Source organism: Sceloporus occidentalis, unplaced genomic scaffold (assembly GCF_023333645.1).
Source record: "Sceloporus occidentalis isolate IW3139 unplaced genomic scaffold, rSceOcc1.0.p SCAF_1, whole genome shotgun sequence".
Classification (NCBI taxonomy): Eukaryota; Metazoa; Chordata; class Lepidosauria; order Squamata; family Phrynosomatidae; genus Sceloporus; species Sceloporus occidentalis.
Window position 1 is genome coordinate 13,897,641 of NW_028316981.1, and position 8,935 is coordinate 13,906,575.

Here is an 8,935-nt window from a genome sequence, read left to right on the forward strand (position 1 = left end):
TTCATTCTTTTTTAATAATGCAATTGTGGCAAGACCAAGGAGATTATCGCAAGATCTCCCATTCTCACCACAATCGTGTTAAAGAAACACATTCATACTAGCTTGGGAGCAATTCCTGTCGCATGTATCTGCAATCACTGTACCAGCCATTGCCAGTCTGGGACTTTACCAGACTGCTCCTTAAACCTGGCTCCCTCTCCCATTGTTTTATCAGCATGCCTTTTGGGTTTTTTATTTTAATTTTTCTCTCTTAGGCATTATGGCAATGCGATTTCGCTGGGAGGAAGGAAAGAAAATAAAATATTTTTTTAAAACAAAACAGGTTGCTTGGGAATAGGAGGGGCAGGGAATGAGGGAGAGGAGGAAACTGACACCAAGTGACTGTGGCCCAGACATTATTGCACATAAATCTAATGCTACAGTGGTGACACTGACAGCAATTGGTGGGGGAAGCCCATAAATGAAAATGTGTGTGATAGTCATGAATGGAAGACAGGCCAGCTACAGCTCAGCCACAGCATCATCTGATAAGGTTCAGCCACAGAGGCATGTATTCTGCTTTAATTCCACTTTTTTGCCTCACCCGATAATCTCCTGAGGCTTGGGTGATAAAGTCCTGAGACAGAGAGATGTATTCACACAGAGCTTCTGATCCCAACCCTGGGGACAAACATGTATCACAATTGGGAATTCGAAGCAGTGGTGGTCAAGTTAGCTCTTTCACCTGTTCCTAACCTGGAGACATCTGGTCAGGTAGTTTGACAGTGACATTGCCCATACCAGCTATGACTTAGGCTCATAATATTATTAACAGAGTGGGACTAGCCCAGGTATTAGTTGGCACAGTGGTTCGAGTTGTTGGACTACGTCTCTGGAGACCAGGGTTCAACCCCCAGCTTGGCCATGAAACCCAGCGGGTGACCTTGAGCAAGTTACATGCTCTCAGCCTCAGAGAAAGACAATGGCAAACCTCCTCTAAATAACTCTTGCCAAGAAAACCCCATGATAGGGTCATCTTAGGGTCGCCGCAAGTCGGAAATGACTTGAAGGAGGACAACACACACAACACGCAGCCCATGTACTATAATGACCCCATTCAGTCATCTTTCCTCCAGGCCCAATAGCTTCAACATTTACATCTAAATACAAGACATCTAATATCCCCCTTTTTAAATATAGCAAATGGCATGGTTTGCTAAAATATAAGGTCCCATTGCTGATATTGCTGACGTGAGCAACATTTTTTATCATCTGTATAATTTTTGTGGCCCATGACAAGAGCTCGAAAAAACTTTGTAAAATTTTCCAGTTATTCTCTGGGGGCATTTTTGTCAAGTTCTCCCCATCCTGAGGCCATCTGAATACCAGGAAAGGCCTTTTTTAGACCAGAAGTGACTTTTAGACACTTGCTGTTTTGAATAAAGGCCTCTCTTGGGCCTAAGATAGCCCCAGGGGACTGAAAAATATTGGCAGAATGCCCCCGGGAACTAGAAGGCATTTGGGGCAATATGTTTTCTGAGACGGTGGATGGGGTGAGGAGTGCAGCCTCCCAAGGTCTCCTAGACACTTAATATGGCCCCCTAGCCACCCAGGCTGCTCACTCCTGGTGTACATGCACAGCATGCACTCTCCTAGGAATACAGAAAACTACCTTATAGAATCACAGAATTGGAAGACACCACAAGGGCCATCCAGTCCAACCCCCTGCCATGCAGGAAATCTCAGTCAAAGCATACCCAACAGATATGGTCAGGCTATTGCTACATCCAACCAAATACTGTCAACTCTAACTGGCAGCAATAGCTTTTCAGGTTGTCAAGAGGGATTCTTTGCTAGCCATTCCTGGAGATTCCTGGTGGTCTCACATTCAAGTACTAACCAGGCCTCACCTGCTTAGCTTCTGAAGCCAAATGAGACTGGATGTGTCCATTGTGGGATGACTCTACTATTTAGCTGCAGCACCTTTCTTTAATGGGTAATATTTTGATTTGCTTGCGTGAATGTATTAGTTTCTAGTTTCTCTTCTGAGCCTAGAAGCATTCAAAACACAAAAACCTCCCTGGGCAGGTCTTTAATATCTAAAAAGACTGATGTGCTTTCCAGTCATAATGTAAATACTATTTCCTCCTAGCATTTATCCATATACATTTTTAAAGTTGTCGTTTTTTTCCTAAAAGGCAGTCTCAGGCAATGTATGAGGTTTTAAAAGTGTACTATACACAAACATCACTTTGCAAGGAATTTCAAAAGTCCAAAAATAGCTTTCTCTGCAAACTCAGGATTTATACAGCTTCTCTTCTCTGTGAGTTCTCTCATGAGCCACAAGGGTTGAACTCTGATTGAAACTTTTCATACAGTGAGAACATGTATATGGTTTTTCACCTGTATGGATTCTCTCATGTCTAATCAAATGTGCTTTATGACTGAAGCTTCTGCCGCAGACCAAGCATGTATAGGGTTTCTCGCCTGTATGGCTTCTTTTGTGCCTGTTAAGGTTTGATTTCCCACTGAAGCTTTTCCCACAGGCTGTGCAGGTATACTGTTTAACCCCTGAATGGCTTCTCTCATGGCCAATGAGATCTGTTTTGTGTTTGAAACTTTCCCCACAATCCAAGCACTTGTAAGCTTTTTCTCCTGTATGGATTTTCTCATGTCGAAGCAGGTGTGCTTTATGGCAGAAGCCTTTCCCACAAAGTGAGCAGAGATACGGTTTCTCCCCTGTGTGGCTTCTCTCATGTCTAGTAAGGTTAGACCTCCCACTGAAGCCTTTCCCACAGATAGAACAAGCATAGGGCTTATCTCCGGTGTGGGTTCTCTCATGTATAATGTAATCTGATCTGTGACTGAAGCCTTTCCCACAAACTGGGCATTCATAAGGTTTCTCGCCTGTGTGGATTCTCTCATGAGTAGCAAGTTTGGTACTTTGGCTGAAGCTTTTCTCACAGTGTGAGCATTTATATGGTTTCTCAACATGGGTTCTCTCATGAGAAATGAGGGTTGAACTCTGGCTGAAGCTCTTTAGGCACTGTGAACATTTATAGGGCTTCTCTCCCGTATGAATTCTCTCATGTCTGATCATGTGTGCTTTATGACTAAAGCTCCTACCACACGCTGAGCAGGTGTATGGCTTCTCTCCTGTGTGGCTCCTTTGGTGTCTATTGAGGTTGGACCGTCCACTGAAACTTTTCCCACAAAACGAGCATATGTGGGGCTTCTCTCCTGTATGGGTTCTTCCATGTGCAATAAGGTAAGACCTCACATTGAACCCTTTCCCACAAAGCGAGCATTTATGTGGTTTTTCTCCTGTATGGGTTCTCTCATGTGCAAAGAGGTATGATCGCACATTAAAGGTTTTTCCACAATAGGAACATGTGTATGGTTTTTCTCCTGTGTGAGCTCTGTCTTGGGCAAGAAAGTATTTTCTCCAAATGAAGATTTTGCCATAATTAGAACTTTTGTATGGTCTCTTACTACCTCTTTTGCCTTTGTGGCTTCTTTGTTGTCTTTCTGCCCTATACTGATTGGCTCTTCCCAAACAATGGGCAATGCTCCCTTGAGTCATTGCTGTATTGATAGCCATGTGCTTAATGCTTCTTGGTAGAAAATCTTCTTCTTTCACATAACCATTGCCTGTGAGAAACAACAGAAAATCATGAAACTGTGCCTATTGTTGCAAAAAAATTAAAGCATTTCAAGCATACCACAATGACAAGTAATGCAAACATAAAGAAAGGCAACCTTACACAACTCACAAATAGACCAGGGTGTTAAAGAAACTGAGCTGTTTTGCTTGTTTGATTAAATCAGCATGCAATTTCATTTTATACCACAGCACATTTTTCAAGCAGTTTACACATACAGTGGGCCCTCAGTATCTGTGGGAGTTCTGTTCCTGGATAGTTTAAAATGTGGATAATTTAATCCTTTTTAATAATATGGTGTAGGGCAGCAGTGCAGGCAGCGGCAAGCCCCAGCCACTGGGTGTATATTCTTTGGGCTCTCCTGAGAGAAGCATACACATTGCCTTTGAGGCAGCGGCTGCAGTTCTTCTGCTTATTCATTCCAAGAGCAGAAGCAGTTGGCTGGCAGGCTCTCTGGAGCTGGGGGAGAAGGAAGAATGTGTACTTGGCAGCTGGGGCTTGCCATTGCATCTGCTGCTGCCCTGTGCCATAGTATTAATAAGAAACTTATAAATAAGGAGTTATTTAAGGGAGACAACATTTACAAGATTCCAAGTACAAGATTCCAAAAGCAATCCCTCTGCAGACTTGCATTCACGTCTCTCTTCCCACCTCTGGGGACCATGCCACTTCCACCCCGTGTCTGTCTGCAGCCTCGCCAGCCTCACAAATACAGCACTGTAAGTACTACACTTCTTGTGTAAAATATTATATACTGTGTTATGTACAGTACTATAGTTTGAATCCAAGGTTAATTGAATCTGCGGATCCTGAGCCCATGGATACAGCGGGCCCACTGTACAGTAGTCCCCCCTTATCTGCGGGGGATATGTTCCAACACACCTGAAACTGTGGATAGTACTGAACCCTATATATAATATGTTTTTTCCTGTACATGCCTATACCTATGAGAAAGTTTTTAATTTATAAATTAGACACAGTAAGAGATAAACAAAAGTAACCAATAATAAAACAGAACAATTATAACAATATACTGTAATAACAGTTATATGAATGTGGTCTCTCTCTCTCTCTCTTAAAATATCTTATTGTATTGTACTCACCCTTCTTCTTCTTGTGATGATGTGATAATGATACAATGCCTACGTGATGAGGATGAAGTGAGTTGAATGACGTAGGCACTGTGATGTAATGTTAGGCTACTATTGACCTTCTGACAACAAGTCAGAAGGAGAATCATCAGCTTCAGGTGATCCTGGATCATTGAGCCATGACGATGCTGATGGTTGGATGTCAGGAGCAGACGATGCTGATGGTTGGGGGTCATCAGTAGTCGAAGGGTGTTTTGTCGAAACCTTTTGAAATAACATTGCATTCGGAAGTTGTCTCTTTCTTTTTAATTCATCAAAGTGTTCCTGAAGAGGTTGCAATCCTTCGGTGATCATACGGGTGACTTTAATGCTGCGTTCCATCCAAGGGTCATATTCCATAATTTTGTCCTTTAAAGTCTGTGCAATTTGAAAAACTTCAGCAAATTTTGGTAATGTCCACATTGCTGGTTCTGATTTGGATTCTTCTCCTTCCTCTTCCTCCATAGAAGTCTCAAAAAGTTCTTCCAACTCCGCATTTGTTAACATTTCTCGATGGCTTTCGATATGTTCTTTCACGTCTTCATCAATCATGTCAGTGAATCCTTCTCCACCAATCTGTCTTGCTGCGTGAATGATTTTCTTAACTTCTTCATCGATCCCTGGGAAGCCTTTAAAATCATTCACGACTTCATGCCATAAGTTCTTCCAGCAGGCATTTACAGTTTCTGGTTTTAATTCATCCACTGCAGCTTTGATTAATGTTATTGCATCAGCAATTGTGAATGATTTCCAGCACTGCATTATGTCCACACTGGGGTCTGCATCAATTGCTGATATAATGTGATCAAATACCAGGCGGGTGTATGTGGCCTTGACAAACCAAATGACACCTTGGTCAAGGGGCTGAAGCAATGAGGTTGTATCTGGAGGTAAAAATACAACCTCAACATTTTCATTTTCATAGCAAACAGATTCAGGATGGCCAGGTGCACTGTCTATTATCAATAGGACTTTAAATTCCAACCCTTCCTCTTCCAAGTATTTTTTCACTTGTGGAATGAAACATTGGTGGAACCAGTCCATAAACAAGATGGCTGTCATCCATGCTTTCTTATGATGTTGCCAGAACACAGGCAGATGATGTTTGTTTTTGAGAGCACGTGGGTTCTTCAATCTGTACACCACGCCTGGCTTTATAATATGCCCTGCAGTGTTGCCACATAGTACTAGAGTTAATCTGTCCTTCCATGTTTTATGCCCTGGTGACTCCTTAGCATTTTTATGAATGTAGGTTCTAATGGGCATCTTCTTCCAGAAGAGCCCAGTTTCATCACAATTGAAGACTTGCTTCGGATGGTATCCTTTCTCCATAATCAAATTTTTCAAGTCTACCGGAAATGTGACGGCAGCATCTTCAGTGGGAGATACAGCCTCTCCAGTAAATTTTATAGTTCTCAGTCCAAACCTATTCCTGAATCTGTGTAACCATCCCTTACTTGCAATAAATGGCTTAGAGTCACGCATTTCAGGGGATCCCTTGCTGAAGTCTTCATATAGGCTCAATGCTTTCTGGCGCAACATGTTGCTGTCAGTTGGAATACTTTTTCTGTTCATGTCTTCCAACCACAAATTTAATGCCTTTTCCATCTTAACTAAGCATTTATCACGCACTCTGCCTAGAACTTTTGCAGTGTGAGGCACGAAAGCAAAACAAGCACGAATTTCTTTTTCCTTCTTCACAATTTCACGGATAGAAGATTCATTCTTACCGTAGATCTTAGCAACCTCAGAATAGGATTTTTTCTCTTTTCTTATTAAGTCGAGAACTTTCATCTTTTCACTTAAAGGAAGCACTTTACGGCTTCTCTTAGGCATATCCGAATTGCCACGATCACTACGCTTGCGCTTTGGGACCACTATTAAGTAAAATAAGGGTTACTTGAACACAAACACTGTGACACCACAACAGTTGATCTGATAACCAAGATGGCTACTAATTAACTAATGGTTGGGTAGCATATATAGCATGGATACACTGGGCAAAGGGATGATTCACGTCTCAGGTGAGACGGAGCAAGATTTTATCACACTAGTCAGAACGGTGCACAATTTAAAACACATGAATTGTTTATTTCTGGAATTTTCCAGACTGCAGTTGACTGTAGGTAACTGAAACTGCGGAAAGTGAAACCGCGAATAAGGGGGGGACTACTGTATATGAATGTAAGATGTGAATTCTGGCCTGTGAGCAGATAATATTAAGAAACCTCCTTTTCCTTTGACTGTGTGAGTCAAAGGCCAAAGATGGATTTTCAGGAAGTTCTGTTCCTCTTCCACTAGAAGTAAGATGGACAGTGTGTTGGACGTGGGCTTTTTGTCTGTGATGCCAATAAACCTAAGGAATTAATCCGACCCCCCAAAAAACTGGTCTTCTTTCAGCTAGCAAGACAGGTGAAGACTTTTCCTCTGCTCTCTGACTTAGTATACAATTATACTGGTGTAAAGAAACTATTGGATGGGACTGGGCAATACTAGCCCCATTGCCTCAGTGGAAGGCAGCAAGAGAGCACAAGTTCTCACTGTCCACACTGCACACTAAACCCATCTCTAATGTTTCCACATGCCCCAAATGTTCCAAAAGGCTCTAACGTTCCATCAGGAAGACTGAGGAAACTACCTCACATAGCAAAATGCCAGGCATAGCCAACTATACTGCTCTCTCCAACCGAGAGAGGCCATCGCTCACCTGGCTGGACTCTTGAGAACATTGTACTTCTTTGCTGGAGATCTGAAATCCAAGGCTCTTCTTCAGGTTCCATCTTTATTATTACACCAGAAAATCCTGAACAGAAGAAGGATGCAAGAGAAAATGTGATGTTCTCACCCCATTCCATATAGTTTTCACAAATTAGCTTACAGTTGTAAACCGCTTAGACACTGCTTAGGCAGTATGAAACCGTATATAAATGAAGCTTGTTTGTTTGTTTGTTCTGGAGGACATAGGGATTCCTACAGAGAACATACCAATCAAAACTGCAAATAATCAAATCCACAAATGTGGAAGGCCAACTGTACTCATTCATATTGTTATCTACTAACCTTTGCTTGAGGAAACATCCTTGCCTGGTCCCCCAACAACCAACCATTGTTAAAACTGACCTTGTCACTTCACCTCCACACCCACAAAAATTTACATTCCTATAGATAGTCTTACACATAGACGGTTATATAGGTCTGTCCACCCCATGCATCTGAGGAAGGATGATCGTCTAGGAAACCTCAGGCTATCAACCTCTAGCCTTCAGTCAGTCTCAAAAGTGCTGCAAGATCCCTTTGCATAATGATATACCTTACCTTAATTTATGTAATAAGTGCAAAATCCCACACACACTGCCCAAAACCCTTAACATCACTTCACCCGTTTTTCTCACCTGAAAAGGTCTTACCTTGTTCACAATCCTGATTATCTGATGCCTGTGACTCTTCTTCATCTTCCATCTTTATGGTCACAATGGGAAAACCTGATAAGATAAATGATGTGAAGTAAAACAACCAGTATTCCACAGACTCTTGTAAAAAAATAACAGAAGGACAGGGTCTTGTGGCACCTTTGTTGTTTTTGTTAACTGCTTTCAAGTGACTTTGACCTATGGTGACCCTATGAACAAGAAATTGCAAAGTCAACTGCCCTGGTCAGCTCTTGTAGATTCATGGTTGTGGCATTTTCTTATTGAGTCTATCCACCTAGAATGAGGGTCTTCTTCTTTTCCTACTGCCTTCAACTTTACCAAGCATTATAGTATTTTCTAGTGAGTCCATTCTTCTCATGATATGGCTAAAATATGACAACCTGAGCATAGTCATCTTTGCTTTTAGGTAATGAGGACCCATTTATTGAGGTTTTTTGCAGTCTGTGGTATTCTCAGAACTCTTCTCAAACATCACATCTCAAATGAGTAGATTTTTAAAGACTAGTAATATTTTAAAACCTCTCTATACACACACCTGTCCAAGAATTAAGAGTTGCTGGAGGAGGAGAAGGCCTCCTCTGTGCCCCACCAAGGAGAGCAACGAACTCCATGAGGACAAGGGGAAAGGCCTTCTCTGCTGTAGCACCCTGGCTGTGTCGTGCCCTCCCCTAGGCTAGAGGGATGATTGAAACTGACACTGGGTTCATTCTGGCACCAAGTTAAAACATGGCTT